Consider the following 19,233-nt stretch of genomic DNA (forward strand, 5'->3'; position numbering starts at 1 on the left):
CATGTTAGAGATCAGAAATCTGCATTTTCAAAATGGAGAGCATAAAACAAATCTGTTTTTAAAACATTTTGCCAGCGTTTTATTTTGAAAGGCAAGTGTGTTATTTTTCTTAGAGTGATCAGGGGCGTGCAACTACATTTTTCTCTTCACAGAAAATATATTAGTACAACACGTTCATTCATCAGATGTCAACAGAAGTGTAACACTGTTTGGCTAGCAGCCACACAAGTAAATTAGCTTACAATGAAAAAGTAAGGTATTTTTGTCAAACTATTCATGGCCATCATATTTCTGTTTATCATAGAGGAAATGTTGCTGGCTACTAATGTTTTTCTTGATGTTAAAGGGGAAATTTTCTTCTTCATCTCCAGCATCACTCCAACGTCAACATATGTGAAAAGGGTGCGTTTCTATGTTTTGTAGTAAAAAGATAGAGGATGTTTCCATTTTGAACAATTGTGAGTAGGCATTACCTACTAACTGCCTAATTAGTTGATGACATCATTGGAAACACTTATCTTTCTATGTTTTGTAGTAGAAAAAACATATAGAAATGCGCCATTTTCACTACACTGCACGTCTGTTTCTCAAACTAGACACTAATGTACTTGTCCTCTTGCTCCCACTCCTCTTTCTATTCTGGTTAGGGCCCGTTTGCGCTGTTCTGCAATTTCTCGCATGGAATAGCCTTCATTTCTCAGAACAAGAATAGACTGATGAGTTTCAGAAGAAAGAAAAGTATTTTGTTTCTGGCCATTTTGAGTTTGTAATCGAACCCTCAAATGCTGATGCTCCAGATACTCAACTAGTCTCAAGGACAGTTTTATTGCTTCTTTAATCAGAAGAACAGTTTTCATCTGGGCTAACATAATTGCAAAAGGGTTTTGATCAATTAGCCTTTTTAAAATGATCAACTTGGATTAGCTAACACAATGTGCCATTAGAACACAGGAATGGTTGCTGATTATGTTCCATAAATAATCAGCCGTTTCCAGCTACAATAGTCATTTACAACATTAATAATGTCTACACTGTATTTCAGTTAAATTTTATGTTATTTTAATGGACAAAGAAATGTGCTTTTCTTTCAAAAACAAGGACATTTCTAAGTGACACCAAACTTTTGAACCCGTGTGTGTACACACACAGCACCAGTCAAAAATGTGTACACATATGTGCCTTTGTTTCAAGATACTTTTCTTGCCTAAACTCTAACACGTTCTAAAGTGAATACTGGAACAATATTTCTAACCTGGACCATTCCCCACATTCTGAGGCGATTGAAAGTAAATTGTTTGTTATTTTGTGATATCATAAAAAATGTGAAAAGAAATACTGGAACTTGGAAAGTATACCCACTACATGTACAAAGTTTCCATCTGATGCATGGAATATGAAAAACTATCAGTGTTTTTGTTAAGAGATGGATATGATATTAGGAGCCATAAGAAATCATTGTTTTAGACATTTTTCACAGTGACAATTGAGGTCAGGGAGCGTGTCGGCCTTACGGAACCGCCCTTTTGAACAATCTGTATAAAATTGTTGGTTAAGAATGAATATATCAGACCAGAGAGATGTTAAGCCTCATCTTGCGTTCAAAGTGGCCTGAGCTCTGAATCTCAACATAAGGTAGGGACGATAAACTCACTTCCCGGATAATTACTGGTACGGCTGATTAGCTGTCCGAAGTAAAGTATCTAGAAAGTGAATTGAAGTGGAACCCGTCTACTACTCTTCTCAAATCACCGTGGTACACTACTCTCATCGCCCCACTGGGAATCATCGACACGGCTGGCTAGCCTATCTTCAAAAAGGCATATTCCAGAGCAAATGGAAGGAAAATCAACTCTAGTTCTGTTCAGGACTACACGACAAGTCATCGGATACCGGACAACTGCAAAGAAGAGCAGCAGTAGAAGATTTGTTGGAACCATTTTTGAACAATCAGAGCCTTACAAGCCTACCACGAAAAGGCCCAACCCCTTTTCCAAGGCAGCTCGGTTCCGAGAGGGATACACGGCGAACCAAGGAATTGCACGCAAATACATTCATGATTTCTTATTCCAAGCGGACGGAGGTTCGTGTGCAAAGTACAGGAGTACGATAAGTGAGTAGTTTCTAAGTGTACCAATGTAAAGTGTCTGTCCCTCTCTGTCTCGCCCTCTCCATGTCTTTTATAACAAGCAGCCGTACTGTCAGTCCGCTAGGGACTTGTTTTTAACATATTAAGTGTGTACGTTTGTCCTGTGTTAACATTTTAATTAGTTAGTAAATAAATCATTTAACAAATTGGTGTAGTACTGAATCATAAGTAAGGCTCTGGTTTTTGCAGGTGCAAGCAAGTTGACTGTTCAGAATGATGATATGATACGATGTTATGATTAATAAGTTGAGTTTAATTCGGGAGATGGTAACTCTTTTTAAAGAACCTCTCTCGTGGTGCCTCAGATCCTAATGAGTTAATTGTTTTGTGATTAATTTAATCGGTTAACAAACATATTTAGGTTATTAGATAAGTCTCTAGATTAATGGTCACGACAAAGAATATGAACTAGAAAAATTGTGACATTTCCTATTTATCTTGCATTTTATAGAGATAAATAGGCTAAACAGAAGTACCAGAGAAAAGTAGCTACACATCAGTCAGGGCATTCGATCAGCATACAGTGCTCTATCGTGAATTCTCAGCATGCAGGGACAAATGTCTGAGCAGATATTACAAAAATAAGCGGTTTTAGATCTGCATTTACAAAACGCAGCAAGATATTCTGCGTTAAAGTGGTTATATACAATAAGACTGGGGGAAACATCTTTACACACCGAGAGCCTTATGAAAAGATATGTCTGCCTCTTGAGGTTCTCGGCGTTCTTACGCTGTAGTCAAGGCTGAACATGTAGGAGTGACTGTCAGCTATATAGCCTAAGCCTGGAACAACTGTCAAGCTAAAATGTCCTAAGCCCTTACTGGTGTGCTGATTTTAACATGAGCGGATTTCTGCCCCCTTTATATCCTCCTTGGTTCTAATTAGGTAATTACATTTCCAAACTGATGCTATGCTAAATCAATAGAAGAGGGAGGTGTACAAATCAGATCTCCAGGGAACACATTTCCCCAATCCCTTAGGATATGTTGTGCAGCTGAGGCACCTTGCTTTGTTATTCTTCTCTTATTTTCTTCAGTATTTGCCTTTAAAAAAAAAAAACTTTATTTAACTAGGGAAGTCAGTTAAGAACAAATTCTTATTTTCAATAACGGCCTACCAGGGAACGACAGATTTTCACCTTGTCAGCTCGGGGATTCGATCTTACAACCTTTCGGTTACTAGTCCAATGCTCTAACCACTAGGCTACCCTGCCACCCTTTTGAATGGGTTCCTCTGCTGTTTCCAAGGAGAAGAGCTAGCAAGCCTGTTATTTCACTGGTTTCATGTTTTTCTCAAACCGTGTTTTCACATGTGGAGCCTTTATCAGACAGGCAGTGTGTGTGTGTGAGTTAAGATGTAACGGGACTTACACAAAAGGCCCTGTCATGCAGATAGAGAAATGTTGGAGAGAGGAGGAAATCCTAGATGAAGTCAAAAGGAAACAGCTGATTCTCTATTTTATTGGGGTGAGGAGGGGTTGAAATTAGACTTGTACAGCCAACACTTGGTCAGGATCATCATGTGGTCATTTATTGGTAGAGCTTCGAAGTGCGAAGCTGCTTCGATCGGGTTACTTGATTGAGTGACTCATTCGACCGGGTTGCTTGATTGAGGGACTGCCAACGTATGGGGATTGTGTTCTGGAGCGTTGAAGTGACACGTGTGTGTCTGTGCTTGCATGCTGTTTTGCTTACTGAATAGGGAGGATCTTTGCCTGGTTACATCTGTGTTTCATTGGGAGATGAGTTGTTGGGCTCTTGCTTTTACCCTCACCCTGGCCCTTCCCGTTGCGTGAGTGGAGGTCCGGATTTAGGACAGGAAGTAGTGAGTGTGATCAGAGTGCTGACTGGCTCTGTGAGTCAGACAGCAGGCATGACTAGAATCCACCTGGTCAGGATATAATGAAAGACAACCTCAACTATTCCAGTTATGGTTCAAGCTCTGTTTTTGGAATGGATGAATGTGTACAACCCAACAGCAACAGGAAACCTGTGGTAACTTGCGTGATTCCACTTCCTCTGTCTCTAAGGATGTTTCCATTTGGGAGCTGGCCAGTCAAACCCATGTCTGTCTCTCTGCTTTTCTTTATTTTCCCTCTTTCTTTTGCTCTGGAATGTGTCTAGAGACATGCGAAGGTCCCTCCCACCCTGTATGCGTTTGTGTAGTCCAGTCCACCTCCCCATAACTCAGATCCTGTCTCAACAGTAGTCATTGTTTTAATGCTAATTGAGTGTAGTACTTCGCCATTCCATGAATGCCATTTGCCTGATTCTACTGTACTGTATCACTATTTGCATTTTTCTTCCCCATTTCTAAATCTGATTTTGTGGGATGGAGTGCTGCAATAGCTATGGATATAAGACCATTGTGTGTTCAGGAGACAGAAGGGGATTTCTGAGAGAGACGTAGGCTATAAGTTGTTATTTTGGTGGGTAGTGCTGTTCTCCTAATGATGTGTGTTTTGCATGTCTCCCTGAGCCAATGGTGCTACACTAAGGATAACAAATGTCTAGGTGTGTGTGTGAAAAATAAGTGTGCACTGTTGACAACTTTGTTCCTGGCCCACAGGAGTGGGCCTGGGAGTGATGGCGAGAGAGGGAAGTTGTGTTTTCTCTCTAGAACAGTAGGCCTTGTTATCGAGGGAGAGATGGATTGACTGATGGCCCCAGACTGAGAGAGAGATGGGTGGGCGGAGAGGGGCGGGGGGATGAAAGGAGGTGAAAAGGTTGTCTGTAGCCAGCCTAGAGACCCAACTGCCTCCTACTGTAGGGGTTTAATGGTACACGTATTCGGCACAGGGATCTCGGTTCGGTCTAAACTGTGAACCCGAATGAATACATAAAATAAAATTGTAAATATATATAAACAACAACACTAGGGCTGTAGGCTACGCCTACACTGTATTGTATGCCATTGCCTAAATCTCATCTGAAAAAACATTGTAGGCTATTCTGTTAAAACAGCTACATACGCACGTTGTAATCGAAATTCTAATCTTAACTGGCACATTTCAAACTATCCTTTGGTGAGACACACCCGGGAACTAGTTCTGTTCGATTTTACGATGGTGAGTGGTGGGGTTGATCAATTCTGGTTTGAGGATCCCCCATCATCGTTTAAATTTCCAGTTTTGGATCATTTTGGCTTCACAGTAGATTACAACGGCGATAGACAGAGTTGTCGATAAAACATTAACTATGTCGCCACAGCTCGACGAGAATAGCCTATGCAGAGTGGCGCGTGGAGCTTGTTGTTGTTGTCGGCCAATCATAAGACATCAAAGCGGCACTACAGTCACAGAGCCTGCGTGTGTGGCAAAGCAAATGAGGAGATTATCTAATCAATGGAAGATGGTTAAATGAGAAGGATATGCTGCAATGACAGAGCCAACAGGTAGGCTGCTACGTTATAATCTGAATGGAGGTGTTTTTATTTAACTGTCGGACAGGGAGAAAGCAGCCTTAATTAGCCTAGCTAGCTAACTAGATTCTCTGTTTGATGCAGTCAACACAGGTACTATGGTTAAAGAAATGTGTGATAAATAAAGTATACCAGTTTAATTTAAGGACCAGAAAATTGACAGCTGTGCCATGTAGATCGCAAAATAGTTGGGAAGAGCTTTTTGATGTACTGATTCCATGGCACATGGTTTATGAACTGATATGCAAACGACGCCGGATTTAAAACTTAGAATTTTTCCATTTCAATTATTATTATACAAAATTCTAGCAACCAAAAGAATTGTATATATATACAGTGGGGCAAAAAAGTATTTAGTCAGCCACCAATTGTGCAGGTTCTCCCACTTAAAGATGAGAGAGGCCTGTAATTTTCATCATAGGTACACTATGATGTGAAACAGCCCATTTAAAAAATATATGCAAATTGCAATCAAACTGGATGGTCTTCAGAGAAAATGGCAGGGGTTGAGGGTAGCTGAAGGATGGGATTAAAATCAAAATATACAGTTGAAGTCCGAGGTTTACATACACCTTTGCCAAATACATTTAAACTCAGTTTTTCATAATTCCTGACATTTAATCCTAGTAAAAATTCCCTGTCTTAGGTCAGTTAGGATCACCACATTATTTTAAGAATGTGAAATGTCAGAATAATAGTAGAGAGAATGATTTAAAATATATGGGGGATTGTAAATGAAGCAGACAATTACATTGATGGAAGCTACATTCTAAAAAAAGGCCGCTACTTCGTAGTCATATTGGATGATAAACAACCTAGCGTTGGCAAGCCAGAAGTTAGTCTATTGTTGGTTGCTGTCTCCCATGCTCCCCGTGTCACTCACTCACAGTACACACACTGCAAAGCCCCTCCTCCGCCTGCTAGAGCGTCTCTCTCGCGCTTTATCACCTCTGGTCAATAAAGTAGTTTACAAATTGACTTCTGCTGCTTCCCTCACTCGAACCGGGTCTGAATCCGACCAGATCTATTCAGAACTGATCTAGTTATCCTCGGGCCCGTTTAGAACGGGTCTTTAGATTAAAAAAACAAATTATACATATTGGGTCCGGGTGGGAAAGCCCCAGGTCCATTTCGGAATGGGTCCAACTTTGGACCCCTGAAAACCTTTACTTGAGAGGCCCAACATAGCATTGTCTGTTGTGACAGGAAATGTTGTCACAGAAGCTGGACTTGGGCCACAAATGGTTTGGGTTTGTGTCTTTTTTATTTGTTTTCATAATAAAAAACAACTTTTACCCCTTTCTCTCACCAATTTCGTGGTATCCAATTGGTGGTTAGTCTTGTCGCTGCAACTTCCGTACGGACTCTGGAGTGGCGAGGGTCGAGAGCGGTGCGTCCTCCGAAACACAACACAATGTGTCGGAGGAAACGCTACACCTGGCGACCGTGTCAGTGTGCATTGCGCCCGGCCCGACACAGGAGTCACTAGAGCGCGATGGGACAACAACATCCCTGCCGGCCAAACCCTCCCCTAACCCAGACGATGCTGGGCCAATTGTGCGCCACCCCATGGGTCTCCCGGTAGCGGCTGGTTGCAACACAGCCTGGACTCGAACCAGGACCTGTAGTAACGCAGCGATGCAGTGCCTTAGACCACCACGCCACTCGGGAGGCTAGGTTTGTATCTTTTGCCAAAGAAGCAAAAATGAATTGCAGTAACTGTTGCCATTTCATTTCCCTGCCGTACTGTAACCGAACTGTGACCCCCAAAACCACAATACGTACTGAACGGTTACACCCCTACCCTGCAGTATAAAAATGAAAAGATGGCCAGCAAAGTCTCTTAACAACAAGGAACTTTGGTCCCAAATGAGGACCCAGCCGAGAAGAGATCAACATCCGACGAGCTTCTCCTTCACGTCTCTATGGATTAAAATGAATTTTTTTTGCCCACTGTGTATCTCCTCCTTTCACTCTAGTGCTCATCCATCTTTCCCCACTCTTTGGTTCAGCTCTAAAAGATACCGGTCTGGTTCCGTAAACGTTGCCCATGTGGTGCCTCACCCTAGTGGGGGAACGAAGACATAGTCTAGCCAGGAAAGACACCTTGGAGGAGGAGAGAGCAAGTGAATGTGTAAGAACCCCTAGGGGAAAATGTGAGGGACTTGCATGAGAGCGTGGAGGAAATGTGCTGTTGTCCTTTCCCTGGTTGTCTCCTGAGAGGGAATGTGCTTGGTTTAGCAGGGCAATTCAGTGAATCCCTTCCTATTTGGCTGAATGGGAGCACTCTGAAAAGGGTGAGGACAGGACACAGAGAAACAGACAATACATGCACTGTATCACAGTAACCAAGTGACACACTCTGTTGAAGGTCACTTCCATTACCCCACCCCTAAATGAAGCGGGCTTGACCCACTTACAGCAGCACAAATACTCAGCTCCCTCGCCACTTAGGCATCATCCACTCAGTTTTGCCCTCTCAAAGTTGCATGAATCCACTCTACACAAACACTTAACTCACACACTTGCGTGCATTCACATTTACTTTCATGCAGTTCTATTTTACAACCACTTTTGCACATTAAGGTCACTCCCTAACATACACACTAGGGTTGGGTGATATCCAGACATCCTGTACCTGCATATCGCTCCTGTGCCATCTCGGGATATACGGTATTACCTGTAGTGCACACAAGGGGGTGCTATTATTTTTATGGAAGAAAAAAAAAGAACCCCAACAAAAACTTAAATTACCAAAATGCTAACAAGTACTAAGGAATTCTCATAGCGGTTGCTCGGTAAATGTTAACAAGCGCATGCAAACATTTACCACAAGGACCGATAACCCAGCTCATAAAGTTATTCAAATATCTCAAAATGCAGTTTGCAGCAGGGATCTTAATCCAGGAGGGGATTGGCTCTGCTGCTGTTACCACGAAGGTTGATCTTGCAAGCTAATGTTAGCCACTTAGCATTTTGTCAACATTCTGCTAACAAGTTGCTAACAAGTACAAAGGAATCGTCAGAGAATGCTAACGAGCAGTAGTGGTGTTATGATAATCGCGCTGTTTGCTCTATAACCTGTTAATTCAAATGCTTTGCGACCGGCATAAGTAAGCCTAAGGCCGAGACACTAAGACACGGTAGCAGAATAAATTCAACCACATATTTTGTTTTATCACAGAACCGGATAGCAACCTCTGACCTTTTTTATTCCACAAAGCATATTGCAGCTACTTGACCTACAGCATGGTCAAGCATGTTAATGTGTCCAACATTTTCGGACCACTAAACAACTACTGATTTAGAACAGAGTTTTAAAATATTTTTTATTACCGGAATGGGTCCAACTTTGGACCCCTGAAAACCTTTATTTAACTAGGCAAGTCAGTTAAGAACAAATTCTTATTTTCAATGATGGCCTAGGAACAGTGGGTTAACTGCCTGTTCAGGGGCAGAACGACAGATTTGTACCTTGTCAGCTCGGGGGTTTGAACTTGCAACCTTCTGGTTACTAGTCCAACGCTCTAACCACTAGGCTACCCTGCCGCCCCAAGTTACCGCAAGTCGCGAAGAAAACGGGAGCTGCCTCCACTATTCCAGCACCATTTCAACATCATGGTCTAATACAGTGACAACTAAAAGATACCAAAAACAATTTTAGTCCAATCAACCATAAGCTAAATATGTGGCTGTCCATGGTTCTGATTTCTGTATGTGTACAAGTAGAAAAATGTTTACTCACTCTACTTGTAGAGAAACTCCAATGCCATCCTCTTTCATGTTGACGAAAAGGTCTATCAGCCTGTCATACAGTACACACTTTTATTTTTTGTTTTCCTAGACTACCTGGCAAAAAGTCTTGCTTGCTAGCCTAACTTCCATTCATGGGTAACGTTAGCTAGTTAACATTAGCCATCTACGTCTAGCTTCATATTGAACTTCCATCCTCAAAGGCCAGGAGCACTACCAATGTATGAATTAATGGTTGGATCAGAATTGCCATTATCATTGACCAGAATGAAGAGCTAAGTAAAAGCAAAAGTCCAAATCCCCTATCTCCATCCATGGCTAATTTAGGAAAGGGACAATTTTAGCTAGCTAGCTAGCTAGCACACCTAAAGACAACACAATTAGATGCAACAATTCAAGTTGTTTCTGTCAATGACGTATGCTGTCAATGCGATTTTTGCTAGGCGTGATGGCAAGAGCCAAACTGGCTTCCATTGACACTTAAAAAAAAAAAGATTGATGCGCAAGGACATTTCACAGATGCGCTCGCTCAGTTTAGCTCAACGCTGGATCCTGCACAGTTTTTTTAATACTTAAAAAAAATGTTTTTTTTATTTTTATCAAGGAAGGCCAAATGCTCACTGGCTTACCTGGCATCCCATTCAACGCTACGGGCGGCAACAACGTCACTTGTTTGGACCAGACAGCATCAGATGGCCTGCACGTAGAGACAGGGGGGCACTGTTTCGCTCGCTCGGATGCTTTCTAATGTGAGGTACATTCAGAATTGAAGGAAAATGACGAAAGATAAATTGTATGTTTAAAAAAACTATCATTTTTGAGAGCAAGCCTGGCTTCCCTTGACATCCACACCAATGCTAATGAGCACATTGCAAACATTTTGTACAGTTTCTGACCTAAAATATAAAAGTAAATTTAAAAAATGCTACTCTGTTTGCTGCATGCACAACACAAATATTAGCCAGCAAGGCTCTCGATCCAGGAGTGGATTCTCTGTTGTCAAGCGAATGCTTGGTTTTTGAAGACGCTACCCACTTAGCTAGATGGCTAACTAGCTACTTTATTAGCAAACCAGATGCACAACTGCAGAGAGTTTAGCACATTTTAGAGAGTTAGCTTAATAGTTAGAAGATGTCTAGCTGGCAAACATTTTGTTGTGATTTCTATACTGTAAGTAGATTGCCTTGCGCCTGCTGCACGACAGTGAGTGACTCACAAGGCTCCAGTCTCTGGATAATAATGTGACAGATGAAATGAAGAACGCAATGTTCTTTATCTCCTAATGTATTGCACATTGACTGCAGGTATTTACTTAAAGTAGCCACAAATATCCCAATGTATAAAAAAGAATAAACTGTTTCAACGCTATTAATTGAAAAACCATCCCGTGGCTTTTTCCAAAATACCCCGCTATACGCTATATACAGTATACCGCTCAAGCTGAATATACACACACTCACACCCTAGTGTGTTTTTCCAGTGGTTCCCAAGCCTGTCTTCTATTGGAATGTTGGCAGCCCCATGAAGAGCCTCCAGGCACTAGGCAGTGTCGCTCTTTTTTTTCTCTTTCTCTCTTTCCCTGACCCCCCCCCCCCCCCCCCTTCGCTTCTCTCTTTTCTCACTCATTAGTCATGGTTTCACAGAGGTCAGCCTACGTGCTGCTGTCTGTTCAGTGGACGTGTCTTTGCAAGAGCATCTCGTGTGGTGCCACCGCACCGGAGACTCACGCTATATTTTGCATGTTCTACATTGGTATTGGATAACTTGATGACTGTGAGCGTAGAGCTGAGGAGCATGCTCTGATAAATTAGTATGGTTCCCCACTGCATCTCTCTCCTGCCTGCTGGGAAAACCCTTGGTTAAAGAAACTGTTTTTATTGCATCGGTGACACACCTTTGCTGGGCTATTACTGACCGAATTCCGTTTTTAGAGATGCCTGCGATAGCTCTAGGATTTCTATCAGGACATAGACCCTTCCCTTTGATTGATGCTGCAAGCAGACATCAATAATCATTAGAAACACACGCTGCAGAGATTAGTTTAATTTGAAGGGAAATCGACACTGAAGGGTAGGTGTTGACAGCTCTGGGTGGGAGTTCTGTCTCTACATTAGCCCGCCAGAGAAGGGCTTTGTGTAAGAGCATACAAGCTAGAAGTGTATCCACACACACACACAATGCTGCACTGCATTGGAAAAATCCGGTGTATCTTTCACCAAAGACTGTATAACACCGTCTGAATAAACTGTGACCTTTCACCTTAGCTCAACACCTGCCTCTGTTCACTTGGCTAGGATAAGGGAGAGGTGTGTGTGTGTATCTAACTGCTAAAGCTGTGCTGTGCCAGGGGAGGGCTTTTAACACTGTTTGCTTGGTTTAATGCCTTGTTGCATTCTTCATCTCTCACTATCATTTCCGTTTGCACAGTGCCTCTACTCCAGTGATTCAGTTCATTCTCAATAGTTCTGCTGTACTCAGTTTGCCTTGCTTTGGCAGGCAAGCCCAGTCTGCTGCTCTGTGGCCAGATTTGTAGTATTATTATTATTATTATTATTATTTTGTTTACATGTAACCAAGGCAGCTGTACAGCAGCACTACAGTTACAGTATATCCTCCTGTTACCAGGAGAGAGAGGTCTCTCTCTCTGTGTGTGTGTGTTGTGATTAGTCTCTCACGTATTTGTCTTCAAAGACTAAGTTGGGGTGTCTGTATATGTGTGTGTTTCAACTTGAGGGAGTAGCCTTCCTCAGCTCCCACACATTAGGCTAGGTGTGAGAGAGGAAGAGTAGGCCATAGTAAAAACCCGTAAGCCCTCGGGGGCAAGGCGGTGTGTGCCCATGTTTCTCTGTGTGTGCTTGTCAAAGTGTGTATCTAGGTGTCTTTACACATAATTAATCGAATCCGGACCCCCTGTAGTGGACTCCTATTCTAGGTAAGTCGTGGCAGACACCGAGTAGAAGAAGAGATTAGGGATGTGCTTTAACCCACTTAGAACACCCTCAGGGACTCCTGCCAAAACGCCAAGCTTAGTGCTTTTAATCCTCTTCCCCAAGCCAATGTTTTTTCATTACCGATGCGCTCTTGTCTAACTTCCCTTTTTTTAGTTTGTGTGTGTGTTCATAATGTTATGTGCACATGTTGTCTGGTTGTTTCCTGGTTGTAAACACACTAGTGACGAGCCCTGATGTGGTTTTAAAGTGAGCCTCCCCGTTGGTTCCTCTACACACACCCACAGGCAGGCAGACAGGTGTATTTAGCCCCACTAGAGCGGACCCTGTGGGATCGCATCGGCCCTGGGAGCCAGTATACAGCATGGAGCCCCAGCCTCATCGCGTCGCTGGTTTTCCTCGCCGTGACGGGCCCACGGTTAATAAATACATTCGCATTCCACCACGTTGTTTGCATTCTTTTTGTTGTTGTTGTATTTAGACCACTCCTTTTGTACGGTTGCCAGGGTAAAGCGTGGTAGTGCTGTACACAAACTGAACCGCGCACACATGTTAGGACTGCCTATGATTATTGCCAAAGAAGTTGGCCTACTCAGCCCAACCCAGCATTGTTAGCCCAATCCGACATTGTGGGCATCTGATGGAAGGAGCAGAGGCTTGGAGGGTGATTCAGTAGCAGGGGTCTGTCACTGTGTGTTACGTCTGAGCGAGGCCTGGCAAGGCTTCTCTGCAGAGTCACGCCGGAATCCGGGTCAGCCTTGTGGCCCAGGACGTGCTTCACTTCGCTCTCTTTCTTTCCCCAACATCTATCTCAGCTCCCTCTCTCCTCCATTCCCACCGATGCTAATGAGGAGCACATAACAAGCCCAATGAGGGATAATCTGACAGGAGAGAGAGCGAGAGAATGGGATGAGGAGAAAGAGGGAGAGAGATTTACTGGCAGAAAGGGGTTGCCCTGCTTGAAAGTGGGGCTGCTTGCTTAGTCATGCCAAAACTCTGTTTTTGAAAGTGGGGCTGGGGATAGAGAGTTGTGGACCGCCTAGAATTCCACAGACCCGATAGGGTTGGGCAGGCACGAACGTTCGCCAGCATCTATAGCATCTATGTCTCCTCAGATTTACTTCTGACACCAATTTCTAACATTGAGCAAGCAATTGAAGCCAAAGAGCTATAAAAGTGAGTATTTATGGGCCAGGGTGTAAACCTCAGTTGGAGAGGAGTTCTAGTCATATTAGGACCTGGGTTCCCTGTCATTGCCTTGTCTGTTGCTCCAGTTTGGCATGGCACACCATGGCTCCGTTGGCCAGACAGATGGCCTGGTGCTGGGCTCCTCAGGGATGGACTGTCCAGACAGACCCTATTGCCATCTGGGGGTCTCTACGCCATGGCAGCTTCACCATACCTGGAACTGATGCCCAATTTCAGATCTACCCCAACCGCCCTAAACCCTTAGCTCTGCAAGGACTGAATAGGTATTAGGCTTTTTTTGGAATGGTCACCTTGCTGCTTAACACCCAGGGCTGTGTCTGTAAAGAAACATGGACATTTTAGCTAAAAAGATTTGGGGCTCTCTTTCCATAGCAGTGATTTTTGTTCGACACAGAGTAACAGGCTGGAGTGGTTGCACTGTGGCTTTGGACACTGGATCCAGCCTTTTTGAGTTGGGAGTCCACGGTGATGTGGTCTAGAAGCACAGAGGCTGGGCCCAGGCTGCCCACAGTCAATATTTGCTTTTGTGAGTGTCTGGCTTCTGGCGTGAGAACAAACAAAAACAGCCAAATGTCTTTGAGAGAAAAAGGGGAGGGAGATATGGATTTTCTTTACTTCTTTCCCAACCCGAGGCTCTTCTCTCTAGTGTACTGCCTCCTTGCTGCAGCTGTCACCCTGCCTCTGGAAAGGGCTGCTTCAAGAACTTGTGTGTGTGTGTGTGTGTGAGAGAAGGGGGGGTGGGGGGGAAGAGTTCTCCACTATTGCCACTCTTCGCCTGAGATGTGACACCTGTTCCTAATGTTTTCCAGGTCTGCATTTCTAAAACACTTGATGCTAACCACCGCACTAAGTGGTGAGTGCGGGTAGCTTTGATTGCATTCATCTACAGCCGTCACAGGTTTTCCTGTGTACCATGAATGTGCGTGTGTGTGGCAACGCCCACCCATTGAGCCCTGGGCGGTATGTTTGTTTCTCTCTCTTACTCTGTCCATCTGGCTGCCCGAGAGAGGTGATGAGTCTGTACAGAAGCGTCAAGGAGGTGTAGAGAAAGCAGGGGAGGGAAGAAGAGTGAGAGACAGAGGGAAAGGGAGAGTGTGGGGGGGTACAGAGAGGGTAATGAATAGTAAGGGGTGTGGGGTTAAAGTGTCTGTTTCCACAACACATAAAAAGACGTGAGTCTCGTAAACTACACGTGTCACAGATGCTTTGAAGGGAACCTCTCCCTGTGTGTGTGTGTGTGTGTGTGTGTGTGTGTGTGTGTGTGCGCGCGCTGCCTGGGTGTAATGATCTTCTTGCCCTCCGAGGCGATCACAAGGGCAGGCCTGAGCCAAATGCTTCTCACACCTATAAGCCAGTGGAAAACTTGTGACGTTTTGTGTCCGTTTGTGTGTCAGCCAGAAATGAACGCACTCTCCCACCACCACCGTGGAGATTTGAACCTTGTGTGGTTGAATTTGATAGCCTTATTTACTCCCGGAATCATTTAGGCTCTTGTGTACACGGGTGTTTTTAGAGTTGTATTTCCTGTTTTTGTCATGTTAGAGCAAACCGGCAGCTTTGTTTGGAGACGAGCTCGCTCTGTTTGAACATGTTTACATGGGGGTGATCCCACAGCGGTAGGGGTGGAGGACACACACAGAGGCAGGCGCAGAGAGAGAGAGGCAGAGAGAGAGGCAGAGAGAGAGGCAGAGAGAGAGGCAGAGAGAGAGGCAGAGAGAGAGGCAGAGAGAGAGGGCAGAGAGCGAGAGGGGCAGAGAGCGAGAGGGGGAGGAGGGCAGAGAGCGAGGGGCAGAGAGCGAGAGGGGCAGAGAGCGAGAGGGGCAGAGAGCGAGAGGGGCAGAGAGCGAGAGGGGCAGAGCGAGAGGGCAGAGGAGGGGCAGAGAGCGAGAGGGGCAGAGAGCGAGAGGGGCAGGCGCAGAGAGAGAGAGGCAGAGGCGGGCGCAGAGAGAGGCGGGCGCAGAGAGAGAGAGGCAGAGGCGGGCGCAGAGAGAGGCAGAGAGAGAGAGAGGCAGAGGCGGGCGCAGAGAGGCAGAGAGAGAGAGAGGCAGAGGCGGGCGCAGAGAGAGGCAGAGAGAGAGAGAGGCAGAGGCGGGCGCAGAGAGAGGCAGAGAGAGAGAGAGGCAGAGGCGGGCGCAGAGAGAGGCAGAGAGGCAGAGGCGGGCGCAGAGAGAGGCAGAGAGAGAGAGAGAGAGGCAGAGGCGGGCGCAGAGAGAGGCAGAGAGAGAGAGAGGCAGAGGCGGGCGCAGAGAGAGGCAGAGAGAGAGAGAGGCAGAGGCGGGCGCAGAGAGAGGCAGAGAGAGAGAGAGAGAGGCAGAGGCGGGCGCAGAGAGCGAGAGAGGGGGAGAGGCGGGGCGCAGAGAGAGGGGGAGAGGGGGAGAGAGGCGGAGAGGCGGGCGCAGAGAGAGGCCAGAGAGGGGGAGAGGCGGGCGCAGAGAGAGGCAGAGAGAGAGAGAGAGAGAGAGGCAGAGGCGGGCGCAGAGAGAGAGAGAGAGAGAGAGAGAGGCAGAGGCGGGCGCAGAGAGAGAGAGAGAGAGAGAGAGAGAGAGAGAGAGAGAGAGAGAAGAGAGAGAGAGAGAGAGAGAGAGAGAGAGAGAGAGGAGAGAGAGAGAGAGAGAGAGAGAGAGAGAGAGAGAGAGAGAGAGAGAGAGAGAGAGAGAGAGAGAGAGAGAGAGAGAGAGAGAGAGAGAGAGGCGGCGCAGAGAGCGAGAGGCAGAGAGAGAGGCAGGCCAGAGAGAGAGAGAGAGGCAGAGGCAGGAGAGAGAGAGAGAGAGGCGGGCGCAGAGAGAGAGACGAGAGGGGCGGGCGCAAGAGGGGGAGAGGCGGGCGGCAGAGGGGAAGAGGCGGGCGCAGAGAGCGAGGAGAGAGGCGGGCGCAGAAGAGGCGAGAGGGGGGAGAGAGGCGGGCGCCACGAGAGCGGAGCAGGGGGGGGAGAGGCGGGCGCAAGGAGAGCGAGAGGAGAGGGGGAGCGGGGGCGCAGAGGCGAGGAGAGGGGGAGAGGCGGGCGCAGAGAGCGAGAGAGGCGGGCGCAGAGAGAGAGAGAGAGGGGGGAGAGGCGGGCGCAGAGAGAGAGGGGGAGAGGCGGGCGCAGAGAGAGAGGGGAGAGGCGGGCGCAGAGAGAGAGGGGAGAGCGGGCGCAGAGAGAGAGGGGGAGAGGCGGGCGCAGAGGGGGAGAGGCGGGCGCAGAGGGGGAGAGGCGGGCGCAGAGGGGGAGAGGCGGGCGCAGAGGGGGAGAGGCGGGCGCAGAGGGGAGAGGCGGGCGCAGAGGGGGAGAGGCGGGCGCAGAGGGGGAGAGGCGGGCGCAGAGGGGGAGAGGCGGGCGCAGAGGGCGAGAGGCGGGCGCAGAGGGCGAGAGGCGGGCGCAGAGAGCGAGAGGCGGGCGCAGAGAGCGAGGCGGGGCGCAGAGAGCGAGAGGCGGGCGCAGAGAGCGAGAGGCGGCGCAGAGAGCGAGAGGCGGGCGCAGAGAGCGAGAGGCGGGCGCAGAGAGCGAGAGGCGGGCGCAGAGAGCGAGAGGCGGGCGCAGAGAGCGAGAGAGAGAGGCGGGCGCAGAGAGCGAGAGAGAGAGGCGGGCGCAGAGAGCGAGAGGGGGGAGAGCGCAGAGAGCGAGAGGGGGGAGAGAGGCGGGCGCAGAGAGCGAGAGGGGGAGAGAGGCGTGCGCAGAGAGCGAGAGGGGGGAGAGAGGCGGGCGCAGAGAGCGAGAGAGAGAGGCGGGCGCAGAGAGCGAGAGGGGGGAGAGAGGCGGGCGCAGAGAGCGAGAGGGGGGAGAGAGGGGGCGCAGAGAGCGAGAGGGGGGGAGAGGCGGGCGCAGAGGGGGGGAGAGGCGGGCGCAGAGAGCGAGAGAGAGGGGGAGAGGCGGGCGCAGAGAGCGAGAGAGAGGGGGAGAGGCGGGCGCAGAGAGAGGGGGAGAGGCGGGCGCAGAGAGCGAGAGAGGCGGGCGCAGAGAGCGAGAGAGGCGGGCGCAGAGAGCGAGAGAGAGAGGCGGGCGCAGAGAGCGAGAGAGAGAGGCGGGCGCAGAGAGCGAGAGAGAGAGGCGGGCGCAGAGAGCGAGAGAGAGGCGGGCGCAGAGAGCGAGAGAGAGGCGGGCGCAGAGAGCGAGAGGGGGAGAGAGAGGCGGGCGCGAGAGCGAGGGGGGGAGAGAGAGGCGGGCGCAGAGAGCGGAGGGGGGAGAGAGGCGGGCGCAGAGAGCGAGAGGGGGAGAGAGGCGGGCGCAGAGAGCGAGAGGTTTGGGGGAGAGGCGGGCGCAGAGAGCGAGAGAGAGGGGGAGAGCGGGCGCAGAGAGCGAGAGAGAGGGGGAGAGGCGGGCGCAGAGGAGGGGGAGAGGCGGGCGCAGAGAGAGGGGGAGAGGCGGGCGCAGAGAGCGAGAGAGGCGGGCGCAGAGAGCGAGAGAGGCGGGCGCAGAGAGCGAGAGAGAGGGGGAAGAGGCGGGCGCAGAGAGAGAGGGGGGAGAGGCGGGCGCAGAGGGGGAGAGGCGGGCGCAGAGGGGGAGAGGCGGGCGCAGAGGGGGAGAGGCGGCGCAGAGGGGGAGAGGGGCGCAGAGGGGGAGAGGCGGGCGCAGAGGGGGAGAGCGGGCGCAGAGGGGAGAGGCGGGCGCAGAGGGGGAGAGGCGGGCGCAGAGAGCGAGAGAGGCGGGCGCAGAGAGCGAGAGGAGAGAGGCGGGCGCAGAGAGCGAGAGAGAGAGGCGGGGCGCAGAGAGCGAGAGAGAGAGAGGCGGGCGCAGAGAGCGAGAGGGGGGAGAGAGAGGCGGACGCAGAGAGCGAGAGGGGGGAGAGAGGCGGGCGCAGAGAGCGAGAGGGGGGAGAGAGAGGCGGGCGCAGAGAGCGAGAGGGGGGAGAGAGGCGGGCGCAGAGAGCGAGAGAGAGAGGCGGGCGCAGAGAGCGAGAGAGAGAGGCGGGCGCAGAGAGCGAGAGGGGGGAGAGAGAGGCGGGCGCAGAGAGCGAGAGGGGGGAGAGAGAGGCGGGCGCAGAGAGCGAGAGGGGGGAGAGAGGCGGGCGCAGAGAGCGAGAGAGAGAGGCGGGCGCAGAGAGCGAGAGAGAGGGGGAGAGGCGGGCGCAGAGAGAGGGGGAGAGGCGGGCGCAGCAGGAGCGAGAGAGGCGGGCGCAGAGATCGAGAGAGAGGGGGAGAGGCGGGCGCAGAGAGAGAGGGGGAGAGGCGGGCGCAGAGGGGGAGAGGCGGGCGCAGAGGGGGAGAGGCGGGCGCAGAGGGGGAGAGGCGGGCCAGAGGGAGGGGGAGAGGCGGGCGGCAGAGAGAGGGGGAGAGGCGGGCGCAGAGAGAGAGGGGGAGAGGCGGGCGCAGAGAGAGGGGGAGAGGCGGGCGCAGAGAGAGGGGGAGAGGCGGGCGCAGAGAGAGGGGGAGAGGCGGGCGCAGAGAGAGGGGGGAGAGGCGGGCGCAGAGAGAGGGGAGAGGCGGGCGCAGAGAGAGGGGGAGAGGCGGGCGCAGAGAGAGGGGGAGAGGCGGGCGAGAGAGAGAGGGGGAGAGGGCGGCGCAGAGAGAGGGGGAGAGGCGGGCGCAGAGAGAGGGGGAGAAGCGGGCGCAGAGAGAGGGGGAGAGCGGGCGCAGAGGGGGAGAGAGAGAGGCGGGCGCAGAGGGGAGAGAGAGAGGCGGGCGCAGAGGGGGAGAGAGAGAGGCGGGCGCAGAGAGCGGAGAGAGAGGGCGGGCGCAGAGAGCGAGAGAGAGAGGCGGGCGCAGAGAGCGAGAGAGAGAGGCGGGCGCAGAGAGCGAGAGAGAGAGAGGCGGCGCAGAGAGCGAGAGAGAGAGGCGGG

At 49.6% G+C, this 19,233-nt stretch overlaps 1 protein-coding gene across 2 annotated transcripts in view; it reads left to right on the top strand.

The window, feature by feature from the left end:
* LOC109904765 (signal-induced proliferation-associated 1-like protein 3) overlaps positions 1-19,233 on the top strand; it is an 83,445-nt gene that overhangs the window by 5,552 nt on the left and 58,660 nt on the right. The window lies entirely within an intron of this gene.

This window comes from Oncorhynchus kisutch, linkage group LG15 (genome assembly GCF_002021735.2).
Source record: "Oncorhynchus kisutch isolate 150728-3 linkage group LG15, Okis_V2, whole genome shotgun sequence".
Classification (NCBI taxonomy): domain Eukaryota; kingdom Metazoa; phylum Chordata; class Actinopteri; order Salmoniformes; family Salmonidae; genus Oncorhynchus; species Oncorhynchus kisutch.